The 16,863-nt window shown below is 36.5% G+C and overlaps 1 protein-coding gene across 1 annotated transcript in view; it reads right to left on the bottom strand.

The window, feature by feature from the left end:
* PPARG (peroxisome proliferator activated receptor gamma) overlaps positions 1–16,863 on the bottom strand; it is a 154,629-nt gene that overhangs the window by 122,400 nt on the left and 15,366 nt on the right. The window contains exon 2 of the mRNA XM_040628435.1: positions 10,885–10,957. The gene's annotated coding sequence lies outside the window, so the exon portion shown is untranslated. The remainder of the gene's footprint in view (positions 1–10,884; positions 10,958–16,863) is intronic.

Genomic DNA, 16,863 nt, shown 5'->3' on the forward strand with positions numbered 1-16,863 from the left:
CATGTCTTTATTTTAAAGAGCTTTTCTTCCAAGGAAGATAAAACTTCGGAAATACCGTTATAGCTAGTGCTTTGATAAAGCTATGCTTACGTGACCACCTTTCTTCTTTACCTACCAGGAGAGTGGTCACATTTAAGCTCATTCTCCTTTCTTCCAAACTTAGTGGAGGCAGTCTTTTCTCACAGGGTCTGTTTCTCTTTAATGGCTATCCTGAGGCCTCACCCCTGTACTATTTCCACCTTCTCCACTGATGTGCTCTCTTCTCGACTTTACTTGACTCAGCTGCTCCAGGACTGTCCTACTTGCTGCCAAAATTCTCAGTGGTCTAAAATCACTCCCTTCATTCACACACCACCTGTTACCCTCACAGCTCACTGTAATACCCCTTCCTACTGCTGGACTTAAACCGTAATCTTCAATGACCGTCTCCTCCTTTTAACTGTTAATGGCATTATTCCTTTCTTCATTCTTCATTCTTCTTGACCTTTCACTGCCCTTTTACATTTTATTTCAGTAAAAAAGTATGTGAGCTTGGGAGTCAGAAACCTCTATTTCAATCTAGATTCCACTTTGTACTGGCAGTACGAGGCTCTCAGCAAGAACCCTGCTAAACTTCACTTTATTCACCTGTAAAATAGGGACAATCCTAATTCCTACTTTATAGGGTAATTGTGAGGACTAAATAAGATTATATATGTTAAGTTATAACCACAATACCAGGTACATAAAAGATACTAAGTGTTGTTTTCCTTTTCTTTCGTTTTCTTTTCCTAGAACTCTCTTCATTTGCCATCGATGACACCACTCCCTCCTCTTCTTCTTTCAAACTTCACCTGTGTGTCTGTTCTGCGGCCCTCAGCTTCAGTCTGTGCCCATGACACCCAAATCAACAGGCTAGTTCCACCGTTTGAAATGAGGCTCATCCCCTCTCTTCACATCTCTCTGGAATACTTCTTAGATATCCCACCTTCACTTCAAATTCAACAAATCTAAAAGCTAGTGTATCTTTCTTCCCGCAGAGGAGTCCCTCGTCTCTATTTAATATCTCATCCCTCTGTATATCAGCCAAAAGTTCATCTTTGACCCTTTTATCTTTCATCTTCCTCATTTCTTATTTAGTCACCAAATCTTATAAGTTATCAAAATATCTCTTTTGCTTGTCTCTTCCACAGAGGGTTTCTATCTTACCTCCTCCCTATTTCCAAATCTTCAAGTCCCAATGCCTCCTAGACAAGATCCAGGTTTCTCAGTGCAACGTTTGTACGCTGCCAAACCTAGCCCTTTCCCCCGTATGTGCACTTCCCGCTGGTTCTCCAATAAGCATGCCCGTCAATATCTTGGCCTTCCTACCCCATGATGCTCCTCATATTTACAATTTCTGGCTTCTTCCTTCTCATGTGTCTATAGCCTTACTTTCAAGTGCAAGCATCTTAGGAAACAACTACTCACTATTCCAGCTCTGCACCTGTGTGTTCTTCCACAGATTGTTACTGCATGCTTTTCCTCCATCACACATTGCCCGGCTCTGTTATTTAATTCTTTCAGGTTGTATGTGTAAGTACTATCTTTGGAACAAGACTGTGAGCAAGGACTATCTCATCTTTGTTTCGTCTAGAAGAGCACTGCATATATAAAAGTAGTTCATTAAATAACTTGCTTTAAAAATAATACATAAAGGGGCGCCTGGGTGGCTCAGTCGTTAAGCGTCTGCCTTCGGCTCAGGGCGTGATCCTGGCGTTGTGGGATCGAGCCCCACGTCAGGCTCTTCCGCTATGAGCCTGCTTCTTCCTCTCCCACTCCCCCTGCTTGTGTTCCCTCTTCGCTGGCTGTCTCTATCTCTGTCAAATAAATGAATAAAATCTTAAAAAATAATAATAATAATACATATGAGGGCACCTGGGTAGCTCAGTCAGTTAAGTGTGTGTCTTCCGCTCAGGTCGTGATCCTGGGGTCCTAGGATGGAGCCCCATGTGGGGCTCCCTTCTCAGAGGGAGTCTGCTTCTCCCTCTGCTGCTGTTCCCCCACCCCCCACTTGAGTGCTCACTCACTCTCACTCATTTAAATGGATAAATAAAATCTTTTAAAAAATAAGTAATACATATAAACAGATATAAAAAAAAAAAAAATCTCGAGACAAATAACTGTCCTAGCCCTTTACCTGACTTGGAAGCCCTGTTTCAGATGCAGCAGAACACTGAAAGGCCATAACTAGTTTGTGAACTGAACATTTTTCATTCCTGAATTACACAGGTAAAAAGTAGTTCATGAGGTCCTTAGGCACTTTTATGGATTCATTTACAACATGTGCAAAAAGAAAAAGCCTATGTAAATGCTAAATATACAAAATCATAAATACATATATAGGTCATGGAAATTCTTTTAAAATAATTCAATTTTGGGGGCGCCTGGGTGGCTCAGTCATTAAGCGTCTGCCTTCGGCTCAGGTCATGATCCTGGCGTTCTGGGATCGAGCCACGCATCGGGGTCCCTGCTCCGCTGGGAGCCTGCTTCTTCCTCTCCCACTCCCCCTGCTTGTGTTCCCTCTCTTGCTGCCTCTCTCTCTGTCAAATAAATAAAAATCTTTAAAAAAAAAAAATTCAATTTTGTACATGCTTTGCATCTCTAGTTGGTAAATTTTAAAATAATATTTAGGCAAGACTGCTAATAATACTATGTCTAATTAGTAGAAATAAAAGTATATCCGAATCATTTAATTTCAATTACATTACCTGCATAATATTTGTTAAGAATTGTGTTAAGCACTAGGGATAGCCAGAAGATGGTCTCTGCTCCCAAGAAGCTCACTCCTAAACCTAACTATAAAATCGGTTATAGTATGATACAATAACTGTATATTCCCGTCATGAACTGAATGCTGTGAGGGGAACACTGTGCAGTCTGGGGTGGCTGAACCATAATATTTGTGGTAGCAAATGGACGGGATAGGCTGAAGGGGTAGGCTGAGATGACCACAAGGTTTCTAATGCTCCCTGAAAGGAGGGTGAAATGTAAACAAACAACATTTTAGAAAGATAACTGTCAACTTGGGAGGATGAAATGCAAACAGTTGACTGTTGAGTCAGACAGATAACTTGCTATTACTCAGGTAAGGAATTAGGAAAAAAGCTGAACTAAATCAACATCAATGGAAATAAAAAGGTTGGGAAAACAAAATTATAGTAGCAGCAATCAGTAGATTCATATACAGAAAGATTCCCCACCACCACCACATTTGGCAATGGGGAGCAGAACCGTACAAAAAATGTATTCTTCTTAGATACTTACTTGCTGTTGCTACTACTTCTTTTCCAAAGTCTGACGGATAAAAATAGTTAGTCCGTATAATGAGAACCAACCTGGCAGCATTTTTTTTACAACTTTCATGTTTCACTTAAGGTTGAAAGTCAAGTCACTCTAACACACTCCAGCCACCAACCCATCCCGGGTCAGTTGTTCTTTAAAAGGATGTGAACTTAAAGGAAGTTAATCTACTTTGTCAGACACAGAGGCACTGCATTTTTAGAAGTGTGATTGCTTCTAGTAAGCACTTTTTCTGGTAAAATGTGGTAGAGTACAGATCTGTTATGTGTTACCTTTTTCATATGGGTGCTTAAAATAAAATTTAAAAAACTAATACAATGAAGGGGCTTAATGTTTTTCTTGAACAAAGATATTTTTAAAACATACTGAATAGTTACAGAAATTCTTTAAGCCCCTTTCATACAGATAAGCATTTAGACAAATTATTTTGTTATTTCTTATTAAGTGGCAATATATTATTGTGGGGCCTGAAACTGAAATAACTAAATGCAGAAATATCTCAATAATTTCAACAAATAGCTCCTGCTACTTAATGGGCCCCAGCAGGTAGGACAACCAGGTATGTTCCTATAAATCCTTAAATTACTGAAAACACATCATCACCATTAAGGAAAGAAATAACAGCAGGTCAAAAGGCAAAAACCGCATTCTGTTCCACTTTAACTGGTAATAAGAAAGTACAGATTAAGGAATAAAGATGTGCACCAACAACACATCCTCAAAAAAAAATTAGTATGTGCTAGGAAACAGTCATCCTGGGGGCAAAATATAATTCTTGTGTAGTATCACAGTATAAGGGAGTGGCTTGCACTCAAATCTCACTCTTTAAAAAAATGACCTGGATTTTCTCAGTGAGTGGAGCACTGATTAGAGTGTCCTGGTGACTCTTAGCTTGAGTGGGATGGAATAAGTTACTTGTCCTTTATTTTGATTTCATTTGGAGAAGATAAAAATTTAAGGCAACAATTATAGTCATCCCTTAAAGACATATAATGCTGTAAGAATTTTCTAAGCCCCTTATATATTTGATCTTACTTGATCCTCACAATAAACATCTCCCACTTAACAGATAAGGAAATTGAGGTCCCAAGTTTTTAAGAAATTGTCAATTAACAGAAGAGGAAAGATTACAACCTAGGTGTCCTGACTCCCAAAACAGTGATATTCTCTGGAATGACACAGTTGGGGTTCTTCTAAAGTACAACTGGAGGTCAGTGTTGGTAAAAAGTTGAGTATTAAACATCTCTATAGTAGTAGGAAGAATCATCTTCATCGTTTGTATGTAATTATTATAATACTTACTCAATGATACACCTTATATTTCCAGTGAAAGCAACAAAACAATGTTTCATGGTTTGGTAGTCATGCTAGATTTCTCTGGATACTCAAAATAGATTGCTAAAAAAAAAATCAGTTCTGGTCAATTATATTTATACGTCAGTGGTCACTTCTGGACACAAAAGTGCTCTCAATTTTACGACACTATCTGGAAGAAGTTCAACAACACATTGTTAATACTCTACTCCTACAAAATAATTTTAAAGCTCCATGGGAATTTAGATTTGCACAAGTTATTAGGATGTGACCTTTCCCTTAGATTTCTTATTTTAGGATTGACTTAACATTGTATTTCCCCAGTGGGAGCTGTTGTACTTCCTTCGCAGATAAGAAAAATAGCAATCACAAATTATAGTGAGTAAACTTAGGAAAACATATATTTCTGTGATGCAGATGAAACCAAAATCATAAAAGGAGCCTGTACTACGTATTCCTTGAGTTTGAGAGGAAAGCCATGTGGCTTGCTAACAAAAGAAAACAAAAGTCATGCCATTATGGTATTTCCCTGAAATTTATACTTAATTGTTTTTTGTCCCAGCTACCAAGTCTTATGACTTTTAAAGATTATTAAAGATGTTTACGTCACTAAATTTCCTATGTCCTGTCTACCGAGAGTATAAAAGGTTAAAAATACCAAACTTTTAATAATTTAAATGATTTCAGATCACAGGACTGAATTGAAGGACAAGGAGTTCATCAGCATAAAGAAAAAAAACCTGAATAACAGAGTTGCTTCACTTTATGTTTTGTGGAATAATAGTGGCTTCCAGTTATTGACCTCGTACATGATACTGTGGTAGGATTTAGGCACAGTATTTGTAACATATGAGTTGCTGAAAGTATCCAGATAATCAAGCATGCTATAGTTAGGACTCTAGAGCTCCTTACTGTTATTTTTTTTTTTTAAGGCAAAGAGAATTGTGGAAGGGGAGATGATGAAGACATGTACATTTTTTCCTAAGTGCCAAAATCAATAATTTTACATGGTGTTAGTTGATGGAAATACTAAAATTAAATTGTGAGAAGATTAAAAATATTTTCTCTTCTAAGAACGAGAGTGCAGGATATAAATGAGAATTAAGTAACTGTCAAAAGTAATTTTTGTATTCTCTCTTATCAGACATATTCGTGCAGTAGGTTTTATTAAAATTACTTGAGAACACGGCTTCACTTATTACTCAAGAATCTCAAATAATCCAAACTTCACCATATATTCTGCAGTTTAATTGTTAATTCAGAGTCTCTACATCACAGAAGTTTTTCTTTCAGGCTTAATTTTTAGGATGCTCAACATTTTACAGCTGTGACTAACATTTTTAAGTAAAGATAGTACCCACTGTGATTGATATACATTTTTTTCACAAAATATTACATAGCTCAGGCAAAGCTAGATATTAAAACGTTGTTTTGAAAGGAAAGAGAATTTAGAAATCATTTAATACAATCCTTTAATTGCATAGACATTGAGGGTCAAGGGATAGCAATGTATTTACTAAATACTACATAGACATAAAAATATGTGTGTATGTTTATTAAGAACTGGAAGGCAACCTGTAGAATAGTTTGAATAAGAGTATTAAGATTATAGATAATTTTTTTCTTTAAATGATCTGTATTTTTATCACCTTGTTTATTTGATATAAAAAATAGAGTAAACTGTTTTACAGTTAAAACCTATAATCTCTACTTCATGTCATTAACTATAATACTTAACCCTCAAATGAAGGTTTAGAATGAAAAGAAAAGACAATCACCCCTAATCTTTTTCCTGTTCATTTTAATATATTTTAACGACATAATTTTGTACCTTAACATTTTCCGTATATCTTCATTCTAACATGACTATTCCCCTCAAATATTCAAACCACAAATTTAGAATACTTGATTTAGATAAATTTTTTTTAAACAACTGATTTGTATCCACCTCTCTGGAAGTCCTATTTTGTTAAACCTGCATTTTCAAAAGCAGTCATTCCTTTCTAACTAGCAACACGTGGACTTGAAGGCCATCAGGGACCCTGAGCACAGTCTTTACATTTTATTTAAATTTGGCATAACCTCAGGAAATCATCTGCAACTCCTTGCAATTATGTAGGTTTTTTCCTAGCCAAGAACAGAACAGAACAAAACAAATACCAAAAACCCCATATTATTCTGATACCTAAACTTGGTGAAGCTCTTTCACTCTCCACCCTCATTCCACCATCACACACACAAAGCCACTGCTAAATGATAATACATTTAAATGAACAGAAATCACTTAAATGTATGCTTCAGAGGAAATACGTTTCTGCTCATATTGCTGGTAACGGACCTCCAGAGTAATCTGAAATGTCTCTAATACTAATAACGCAAGACTAACGCAGTTACTCCAACCCTTTAACAAAGAAACTCCTCTTCCAGCAACGCAGCTGAACAAAATTATTTTTTAAAAAGTGAAATATGCGCACAAAGATATTCCTATATGTAATGATATGAGAATAAACTAGCAATTGTTTAATAATAAAAAACTTGAAACCACCTCAAAACTGGCTTAGTAAATTATGTGGTATCAAGATGCATTATTCTGTTGCCACTACAACAAATCTGGAAGCCAGGTAGAAACAAAGGAAGATTTCTATGATCTAACAGTAAAAGAAGCAAAAATGCTACATACATCGTAACTAGTAGTAAGTACAAAATGTGAACACATTGACAAGAACTGGAAGAAACTATGCAGAAATCAGAAAAGAACAGCACGTGTGATTAAAAGTGATCTTTTCATATAAAAAATATTTTCAGCTTTTCAGCCATAAAAACATCTTAAAAGAATTTAATGCAAAGTGAAACAAACCCGATAATCAGAATTCAAAAAGCAAAAGTAATTTGTCCTTGTTCCTACTCTATTTCTAAATGTACCACTCACCTGCCTTTTAGGTTTTACAAGTCAACATTATCTAGGTTCCAATCCTGAAGCCCTGCATTCACACGCAGCAGTATAGCTCGGCGGAGAGTTTATTTACAGAGGGCAGGACTGAACTTTGCATGTGAGCACACTCAGAAAATGATAAGGATCGTTGTGTCCTATTAGTAATTTACAGAATTGTGATTTGCTCCACCCAGTACACCTATAATTGAATTCCTCAGCCATAAAATCATTGGGACCAAACAAGTTCAGATATCTTTTATCTGAGTCCTTTTTTCTCCCTTACCATCAGTTAACATATTTCTTATGGGGCTTTTCTTCTTTTTATAGATTCATTTGTCTTAGTTATAAATTAACCCCACAAGCAACTCTCGCCACGACCCAGCTCTACCGTGTCCTATGTACCAGGCTTCTTTTTACACGCACAATTGATGACAGAGGAGCCATTTAAACCGCCGGTTGGTAAATGATGCCCAGGGAATCATCTCTAGGTTAATAATAAAATAAAAAATTCCTCAGGATAAAGGCTCTCGAGCAGAGATTCTCCTCACAACTGGGCACCCTGGCAAAGAAGTGGAATGCTAACTGGTGGAAACTTCCACTATTTCTTTTTTGCTTGTCAGAAAAATTGTGGTAAAATACATACAACATAAAAAAATTTACCATGCTAACCATTTTTAAATGCACAGTTCAGTGGCACAGAGTACATTCACCCATTGTTCAACCATCACCACCATCCACCATCTCCAAAACTTTTTCATCTTCCCAAACTAAAACCCTGTCCCCGTGAAACACTAGCTCCCTATTCGTCCCTCCTCCCAGCCCCTGGCAGCCCCTATGGTGCCTGCTGTCTCTAGGAATTTGAGTGCTCTAGGTACAAACTTCTGTTTTTTTCTTGTTTCACCTGAATTGTGTAAAATACGGAGTTAACAGCAAAAAATAAAAAAAAAATTCAGAGAGGAATTCCTAATACTTAGCATTTCATTGTTATGCCCAAATGCTTGGATTCAGACCAAACACTCATGTTCAGATGCCAAAGTATATACCCGCCCCTTACTTTGTCTTCCAAAAGGATGGTCTTCAGATTTGAAATGGCTTTAGGCTATGGACTCTGAGAAACAAACTGAGGGCTTCAAAGGGGAAGGGGGTGGGGGACTGGGATAGGCTGATGGGTAGTAAGGAGGGCATGTATTGCATGGTGCACTGGGTGTTATACGCAACTAATGAATCATGGAACTTTACATCAGAAACCAGGGATGTACTGTATGGTGACTAACATAATAAAAAATTATTATTATTAAAAAAATAATTCCTTTAAGAAAAATAAATAAATAAATAAATAAAAATGTATGAAGAAAAAAAAATGGAGTGGCTTTAGGTTTTTCTAAAGTTACACTGATTTTCTAAGCAAACTTAATGCTGTTGTCGATTGTCCTTAAGAATCAAAGTTCCCTTAGTACTACTTGTATTCACCGAACTCCCAGACATTTTACCTAAAAACAGTACGATCTTCCATCATCTTTACCACTCAACTATAACACTCCTAATTCTCAGTTCAGATGGTGCTTTGGGTAATGAAGATCGGTGGGCCAAGAGATTACTAACGAGATCCAAACACTCTCACAGTTTGGGTTTGAAAATTCAAATCGGACCCTGATCATCACCAACTAAAAACTGCTAAGAGATGGTTCCCGAGGAGGCAGCGCCTCGTGGGGTTTTCCCACTCACAGGTGTTCTAGGGGCTGGAAGTAACTGGCTGAACTATTAAGTGCAGATCACACTTGTGGACGTAGGGACTGCAGTGTGGCTAGGATTAAGAGACACAGCTCAAGGGGTATCCTTGATGAAAAGAGTGCCCCTGCTTCTCTCTGTTCTAAGAGGTGCAAACAGAAACTCGCCCTATCAATCATGAAAATCTAATGAGAATGATTATTTAGGGACTCCAGTGGGACTTTAAAAGAACTTTTTATTTTGAAATAATTTGACGCTTACAGAAAAGTTGCAAAGACAGAAAGCTCCCATGTACCCTTCATGGAGCTTCTCTTGCTGTTGACATATTACAACCACAGTACAGTGATCAAAACTAATAAATTAACATTGGCACAATACTATAAAGTACTTTCTTTGGACTTCATCAGTTTTTCCACTGATGTCCTTTTTCAGTTCCGGGATCCAATCCAGGATCCCACATTGCACTTAGTTGCCATGTCTTCTTATTTTTCTCCAAATCTGGAGTAGTTCCTCAGTCTTTTTTTTTTTTTAACAGCTTTATTGAGGTATAATTGATATACAAAAACTGCACATATTTAACTTCACATTTATTTATTGATTCAGTAGTCGTTTTTCTGTATCAGTGTGGAATAACGTATATATATATTTTATTTTGAGAGCTATGATCCAATACTGTAGTTATTTATTTTATCGTTCAAAGTATTTCAGCTTTGGCCATTGGGAGCTGGAAAAATGTGAGCAATAAATTACATAACTGTAGTATCAGACATTAACTCCCCAAATAAAATATATATATATGAGTATCGGATATTAAAACTAATTTCTCCTTTGTGAGCAAGGATCAAGGCAAGATATTTTTATTCATTTTTAAAATTTTAAAAATTTTTTATTATGTTATGTTAATCACCATACCATACATCATTAGTTTTTGATGTAGTGTTCCATGATTCATTGTTTGCGTATAACACCCAGTGCTCTATGCAATACGTGCCCTCCTTAATACCCATCACCAGCCTATCCCAATCCCCCACCCAAGATATTTTTATTTTTATCTCAATTTAATTGTATGTATCATAGGAACCTAAAATAATGTACTTGAGACTTAATTCTAAGGATCTAAGTTATTTTTCAACTTCTAGGTCACTCTCCTATCTTTGTTTTGTCTTAGACAAATACATTAGTGTGTTCTTCAACTGGTAAATTATACAACAGAAAGTATTCTGATAGCCAAAATAAAAGCTCTCTAAGAAATTTTATGATAAAATACTATGAAGAATTTGCATGTTCTTTTTATTTATTTATTTATTTTTTTATTTTATTTTTATTTTTTTTTTAAAGATTTTATTTATTTATTTGACAGAGATAGAGACAGCCAGTGAGAGAGGGAACACAAGCAGGGGGAGTGGGAGAGGAAGAAGCAGGCTCATGGCAGAGGAGCCTGATGTGGGGCTCGATCCCACAACGCCGGGATCACGCCCTGAGCCGAAGGCAGACGCTTAACCGCTGTGCCACCCAGGCGCCCCTGCATGTTCTTTTTAAAAGATACTTCCAAATACCAATTTAGTAAAATAAATTCTGTATTTACCTACCGTGAAAGGGCAACTCGTGTTTGAGAAAATGTCCTTCCTGTATGCTGTGGCTTAGAGTTGGCTTCTTTCAAATCTGAACAATAAAACAAACACACAAATCATTTGATATACACATGCTCAAAATTTTTAGACAATCTAGGCTGCCAAAATGTATAGGCACAAATAAATTTATTTTCTGTTAGATTTCATTCTGAATGTTTGTTTTCCCTTATTTTTATAGTCTCTAGAAGTAACCAACAGACTACCAACTGTAAATCACGCAGGGCTGGAGAATCTTCTTAAAGAGACATGTATTAGATTTACTTCACCTACTTTCCTACTCTGTCACTGATCATGAGTTAAGGTCCTTTATCTCATCCATCTTTTATGTCAAATTAATAATGACACCTATATTACGGGACAGACGAGAAAAACTAGATCTTGAAAGGATTAATAATCCCAAAAGATGCGTATTTGCTAAAAGTTGTACATAGTAAATATGCTATTTATTAAAATACAGAACCTCATTCTAGATGGCACATGGCTATTAAGCCTACAGTAAAAGTATAGTCATGTATCACAATCATTTAGGGACAGTGGATGTAGAACATTCCATGTGGAGATTTTTAAAAGGAAGACCCAGAGAGCAAAGTGTTCAAGTAAATGTGCCAAAGGTCTCAGGATTCATATCCTTGGCTCTTACGAAGGGCTCAGGGATCCTACAATAGCTGTACATTCCATAAAGACAAAACAGCATCTAGTGCCAAAACCCTTATCATCAGGGCCTTAATAGCCCGAACTTCCAGACCCAATGATCTGCACAGCCTAACCTATACAAAATTCCCATTTTTTTTTCTTTTCAAATTGTACACCTTTGCAAACTTGGAACTGGCAAAAACTATTCTATTACCGGATACATAACATCAAAGTTTGGATTATGAGTATAAAATGTTTTCCCATTTTGTTATTTCTAACATGAAAGAAAATAAAGTATAGCTAATGAATTTTGTTTCTCTAGCATTCTTTAGTACTTCTCTTCAGGAATCAAAAACTTCTTAACGTAGACTCAACATTAATAATAAAGTAATTATTTGTTTTCAGAATGGGACATATTCTTCTATAGAAAAAGCTGATTAGTCAGCGTTTTAGAACTGTATGTTTTGTTTTCTGATTACTAACTTGTATCAGAGCAATTTACATAAATGCTCTCTGATTCGTTAGTCAAAAATGAAAGGAGTATCCACACCAGAACTATTCATTGTATACAACATGTATAACCCATGAGAAACAACTTTATCTATAATGGATTATCACTTTGACTTTTTTTTTTTTTTACATTTAATTAAACTAAAAAGGGCTTAAGTATATGGGGGGGAAAAGGAAAGAATATTAATAAAGAAAAATTGGAACAAAATCTCTACCTGAAAAATTAAAGAATGCTGACTCCAGATTAAGAGTAAATCATACTAGCTTTCCTTGACGCTGGTCCCAATTTCCCTTTGAAATACATATGTGTTAAGAAGTAGACAAGAAGAAAGTAAAGATAAACTGCCATGTATTCCTAGCTCGTGGCCCCAACAGTTGGATCAAACAGAAAACTGGGCTGGCTCCCCAGCTTTCAGAGACAGACAGGATTCCATAACCTTTCCCCAAACCCTTTCTATAACTAAGATCAGTAATAGCCTCTCTGTGTCCATTCAGAATTGCACTGTATCCCACACACAAGGTGTAGTTTCCAAACATTAAGTACAGTAGAGAACAAACAAGATCCATTCTGGGGGTAATGTACACCAAGGATTATAGTTCTTCCACATTCTCCATCTGGTCAGTTAGATACAGACTGGTTTATATTCATTAGATTATAAATCCTACTCATCCTGATATGCCAGAGAACTAGGGTGTGACAACAGCAGACAAACCCCTGACATTTCAACAGGACCCACATTAGACAGGGGCTGTTCATACCTATTCCTCTAAATTTTTAGGTTCTGCTAAAAGTCGTCTCTCAGATGTAAGTAGATAATAATGCAGGCCAAGGGGCAATTTACTCAAACTAATTTGTCTGAAATGGTATAAATGGCAAAAGTTGACTTAAGAAATACAAAAATAATTAACAATGAAAGCCACTGAAAACTTACCAAAGAATTACTTTCCTAAAAAGCTCTGGGCCTAGATAATTTTCTAGATTATTTTTTTCTAACTTTCAAGGAAGAGATAATTTTCTTGTTACAAAATTGTCTATGAATAGAAAAAAACACAGCAACCAAATTAATTTTTCAAAAGTAGCATGATATTGTTATTAAAACCTAACAAAAAACAAAGAAAAAAAAATACCAGTCCGAATTAGTAATATTGATTTAAAGTTATAAATAAAATGCTAACGAACAAATTCGATCATATACTAAAAGAACAAACCACCCTAATCAGGTTGGATTTACCTCAAAGATTTACCCTCAGAATATCTGTTAAATAATGCGTCGTAGCACTAGGTCCAGTTGTAAAAGAAACCAGATGACTATCTCAAGCAATGCAAAAAAATACTCAACAAAACGCAATAGCCATTCTTGACATTGTTCCTTTAGAAAAGTAAGAAACTTTAATATCAGGAATATTTATCTCACTCAAACTTACAACCAACATCATCTTATTTGTTAAATACCACAGCAGCATTTCCCAAAATGTATTCTGTAGATAACTAGGTCCTTAAGGCTTTCCAACAGAAAGGTTTCCACCATAAAGCAAATTTGCACATGTTATTCCTTTTTTGGAGATAAAGAAGGTACACAAGCATTGTATATGCTCCATGGGCCCTATACTTAAAACAAAAATCAACAGTAACGATCTGCCTCAACTCAATAGTTCTCAAACTTACTTGAACGTGTCTCTTCACTTCCTATTATTTCACTCCTCAACCCCTTTTACAGTGGTTTTTGCCCACCTTTCTACTGACACTAAGGCAAAATTTAGATGTTGTTTCCTTCTTGCTAACTCCTTTAGACGTCTCTCAGTTTTCACTCTGTTTATCCAAAGCTGTGCTGGTAAAATGCTTAACAAGTTGTTCTCCTTACAGGGAAAAATGCCCTGATTTGCAGCGTTTGCCAATTTCTGTGGTGTAAATACCCCCACCGGGACTGGGTTGAGGCTACGGATGTGATGTCACTGAGCTCAGAGGTGGGCGGAGCGGGAGCACTGGCAAAGGGCACAGGAACTTCTACCCTTCGGATACAATCAACATGAACACAACAACGTAAAATAATTAGGAAGTGAGGCCGGTGGTGTGTTTATTACCTTTGTGTGTGTGTGTGTGTTTTTAACATAACTTGTTTAATTGCAAATATACACCGTTGTATCTTAAATAATGGCTGTGGATAATAATGGGCTCCCAGAAACCCTGAAAATTTAACAGCTGACTTTCACGAGCCAGCCTGAGCCGGCTCCGGCACACTGGTGTTCTGCAGTATTTGGTATTTTGTCCATCCCTTCCTACTCAAACAGTCTCCTTCTTTAGTTGCCTGGAGACCAGTTTCTCCTTGTTCTTATCCTGTCACATGACTACCCTTTCAGTGCCTCTTCTCGGTACCTCTTCTTTCCGAGCTCCCCTATCTTCACGCGTCCTGAAAGTTCCTTCCTGGTGCAGCCTTAGCCATAAGCACATCTGCTTGCTTATAGCTCCCAACTCTTTATCTGTAACCACAACTATTCTCTGAAGAATTCTAATTCTGTATTTCCAACTTTTTTTTTGGACACCCCCGAGGTTCTTCGCGAACCTCAAGCTCAACACCACCCAAGCTAACTACCCATCTTTTCCCTCTAAAGAACGGAAGAAACACAACTCAACACAAAATCGGGTCACTCCTCATTCCCAGCAAGATTAAAGGAATTGTATTCTCTACTTAGGTCTCCAAATTACGTTATAGAGGATTCAGTTCATCATCACAAGCAGCCCTTCTCATATCCCTTTTCCCTACTTCCCTTCAATTTTTTTTTCACATACCACACTCTCCAAAATGTCTCCTTCATCAAAACCCCTCCCACTAAACATTTACTCCATTCCCAGCCCAGTAAGTTTATAATCTCTCCCTCTTCCTCCCCTTCCCAGCACTTTATCATGTCCTCCAGCTTTTCACATCCAGTCCCTTTCTACTCATTCTCAAGCACTTCCTCACAAAAACTAGGAAATAACCTTGCAAGATCAACTTTTCTAGGGGTAAGGGAAGAGGGAGCTGTATTATCAAAAGAAGATTCCCTTTGGTGGACTGGGGGAAAGTGAAAGTATATGCACACACTCAAATGACTAATTTTTATCCTGTCAAACCAAATCTCTCATTATCCTCCCCCTAAATAGCTGACGGATTCCATTAGAGACCAGAATCAAGAAGGGCCAATTATAGCCTTCCCTAGATTTTTACAATATTCATACAAAATTTGCTGTTGAGTTTACTTCTCTATCCTGGGATGAAAAAAAAAGGTTTTATTTTGATTAAGAGGAATCTAAGAGGGAGAGAAAAATGGAACCGAACAATCTCTTAACAGTGGTGGTTTTAAGTGATGATGGAATTACTAGATATAAGTTAAAAATTTGGTGATACGATTTAGCTTGTCACAAGAAACAAGAATAAGTACTTCAAGTTTCTTAGCACTTACAAGACATATAAACTGATGCAGTGAACCAAAACAACTAAAAGTTTAGATCTCACCCGTGGTTATACCTGAATATGGTTATATGTGTGTAGATCTAATTGTTAAGTGTGGAATGGTGGTAGTGGTGATGGTAGAGTATAGACATCTTCTCTGGCAAATTAAATACTGCAAAATTAGGCTTTTGTTAAAGAGTGTAAGACAGGGTGGCTTGTGTTCAAACTGCTTGTGTTCAAATCCTTGTTTTATCACCTGGCAGGTCATTTTTACCTCTCTGTGCTTATTTCTTCATCTGCAAAAGAGAGATAATAGTGTGTACTTTCTATGGTTGTTGGAAGAATAAAATGAGATAGTGTAGGCGATACTTAAAATAGAGCCTGATATAGAATAAGTACTCAACAAATATTAAATATTACTATCAAAAGCTAGATTACTTTTTTTTGGTGCTTGAGATAATTAAAGAACAGTCCTTTAGAAGGATAGTTAAATGACATTTTGGCAGAAGATTTAAGCTGTGAGTAAAGGGTAGACTGAATGGAAAGAAAGCGTTCTCTAAACATGAAATCATATGGTTATATTTACGCATCAATTATAAACTAAGTTATCCTAGTGACAATATTACTCCAAAAAGTCATGATAGCTATTTAGGATTAGGAAGCAGAATGAGACTATAGATTTGAAATAAAAAACGACAATCATTCATTGAGCATCTGATACTGGTTAGCAGTGTTCTGGGCACTGAGGATAAAGAAAGAACAAAACAGACAAATGTTCCAGCTCTTGTGTAATGGCATATATGAAGACGTAATTAAAAACAACAACAACTAGATCCTGAAGGATCATGCGATATATCTGATATATCTACCACTTGGAAAAAAGAGATAAAACTAAGGTTGTTGAGACGACTAGGAGTTCCTTCAACAAGCTACTATGCTTTACTAGATTTACAAATCAAGGTCCATTGACCCCCTTCTCCCAATGTGAAGATTAGTGATTCAAAAATCTTTTATAAAACCAAAGTCCATGTATAAGTGACAACCAATTTTATTCATCTCAGAAAGAGCAACATAAACATTTTGTTCATGCTAAATTCAGAAAACATCTCTACTTCATTTTTTTGACTAGTAGATAAAAATATATTTAATTTCCATATTAGAGACCTAACCAAAGAGAGACATGTTAGGAATTGGGAAACACAGAGAAAAAGGAAGGCAGCCATCGACATAGAAAAAAAAAAGAAGGAAAAAAAAGAGAACATAGTAAACAAGAAAAATCGGGGGGTGGGGAAAGGGGCGATGGGAAAGAGGGAATTAGAGAGCTAGAGCAAGAACTAAGGGGACAGCCAGAAGACCTGGAAATTCA

This window comes from Ursus maritimus, unplaced genomic scaffold, assembly GCF_017311325.1.
Source record: "Ursus maritimus isolate PB19 unplaced genomic scaffold, ASM1731132v1 scaffold_14, whole genome shotgun sequence".
Classification (NCBI taxonomy): Eukaryota; Metazoa; Chordata; class Mammalia; order Carnivora; family Ursidae; genus Ursus; species Ursus maritimus.